The sequence below is a fragment of the Pan troglodytes genome, chromosome 6 (assembly GCF_028858775.2).
Source record: "Pan troglodytes isolate AG18354 chromosome 6, NHGRI_mPanTro3-v2.0_pri, whole genome shotgun sequence".
NCBI classification, from domain to species: Eukaryota; Metazoa; Chordata; class Mammalia; order Primates; family Hominidae; genus Pan; species Pan troglodytes.
The window spans coordinates 30366972-30369171 of NC_072404.2; the positions used below are offsets into that span (position 1 = coordinate 30366972).

At 38.0% G+C, this 2200-nt stretch overlaps 1 non-coding gene across 1 annotated transcript; it reads left to right on the top strand.

The window, feature by feature from the left end:
- The first annotated feature begins 236 nt into the window (after window positions 1-236).
- Window positions 237-343, top strand: LOC112209975 (U6 spliceosomal RNA). The gene has a single exon (XR_002944945.1). It is a non-coding gene; the product is annotated as a U6 spliceosomal RNA (small nuclear RNA).
- Window positions 344-2200: the final 1857 nt, after the last annotated feature.

Below are 2200 nucleotides of genomic sequence, written 5' to 3' on the forward strand. Positions count from 1 at the left end.
ATGCCATATGCCCCAAGATTTCTTTCTAAAGACATTTACTACTGGAATTACAGTCTGTTAGGAAGAATATTGTTTTGTTTGGGAAGATAAGATTAGATCTGTCTATTAAGTCTTCAAAATAAGCTGTAAATGAATTTTTCTGTAATAAAGACTTACTTCCATCGACAAAATGGGCCATCTACAAATGATTGTTGCTCCTCATCAAGATGGATAGATAAAGAGATATAGATAGATATGTGCTCACTTCGGCAGCACATATAGTAAAATTGGAACGATACAGAAAAGATTAGCATGGCCCCTGCACAAGGATGACACACAAATTTGTGAAGCATTCCATATTTTTCAAAACAGCATGGTGCTGGTACCAAAACAGAGATATAGACCAATGGAACAGAACAGAGGCCCTCAGAAATAATACCACACATCTACAACCATCTGATCTTTGACAAACCTGACAAAAACAAGAAATGGGGAAAGGATTCCCTATTTAATAAATGGTGCTGGGAAAACTGGCTAGCCATATGTAGAAAGCTGAAACTAGATCCCTTCCTTATACCTTGTACAAAAATTAATTCAAGATGGATTAAAGACTTAAATGTTAGACCTAAAACCATAAAAACCCTAGAAGAAAACCTAGGCAATACCATTCAGGACACAGGCATGGGCAAGGACTTCATGACTAAAACACCAAAAGCAATGGCAACAAAAGCCAAAGTTGACAAATGAGATCTAATTAAACTAAAGAGCTTCTGCACAGCAAAAGAAACTACCATCAGAGTGAATAGGCAACCTACAGAATGGGAGAAAATTTTTACAATCTACTCATCTGACAAAGGGCTAATATCCAGAATCTACAAAGAACTTAAACAAATTTACAAGAAAAAATCAAACAATCCCATCAAAAAGTGGGCAAAGGATATGAACAGACAATTCTCAAAAGAAGACATTTATGCAGCCAGCAGACACATGAAAAAATGCTCATTATCACTGGGCATCAGAGAAATGCAAATCAAAACCACAGTGAGATCCCATCTCACACCAGTTAGAATGGTGATCATTAAAAAGTCAGGAAACAACAGGTGCTGGAAAGGATGTGGAGAAATAGGAACACTTTTACACTGTTGGTGGGACTGTAAACTAGTTCAACCATTGTGGAAGACAGTGTGGTGATTCCTCAAGGATCTAGAACTAGAAATACCACTTGACCCAGCCATCCCATTACTGGGTATATACCCAAAGGATTATAAATCATGCTGCTATAAAGACACATGTACATGTATGTTTATTGTGGCACTATCCACAATAGCAAAGACTTGGAACCAACCCAAATGTCCATCAATGATAGACTGGATTAAGAAAATGTGGCACATAAACACCGTGGAATACTATGCAGCCATAAAAAACGATGAGTTCATGTCCTTTGTAGGGACATGGATGAAGCTGGAAACCATCATTCTGAGCAAACTATCACAAGGACAGCAAACCAAACACCACATGTTCTCACTCATAGGTGGGAATTGAACAATGAGAACACTTGGACACAGGGTGGGGAACATCGCACACCATGACCTGTCGTGGGGTGGGGGTAGGGGGTAGGGGTGGGGGTAGGTAGGGATAGCATTAGGAGATATACCTAATGTAAATGACGAGTTAATGGGTGCAGCAAACCAACATGGCACATGTATACATATGTAACAAACCTGCACGTTGTGCACATGTACCCTAGAACTTACAGTATAATAAAAAAAAATTTTTTTAAGATATGGATAGATAGATAGGTAGAAACATATAAAGATCTCAGTACTTAGTACCAGTCCTTACACAAAATAGAATGCCAATAAATACTTGTTGAGCTAATTAAAGACTGGAATTAAGAAAAAATGTCTTTAGGCCACTCAGAGAAATTAGTCATCTCTTTTTCTAATACTAACCTAATTTTACATTTGCCTAGGGTTGGTCATTCTTGGGAATGTTGTCACACATTCTCTAGGACTTAGCACTGGGGTCCTGTTCAACTTCTTTAGAAGTCAACAGAGAAGCCCCAGAATTTTCAGCATACCAACACCCACAAACTCTGCCATCCACTGCCCACCCTACTCACTGAGCCTCAGAATATTTATTTGGTACTCCATTTGTTTGCTTTTGTGACATTTGTCCTAGAAACTTAAAAAGTATCTTTGTTCATGTTTTTATTGAATTT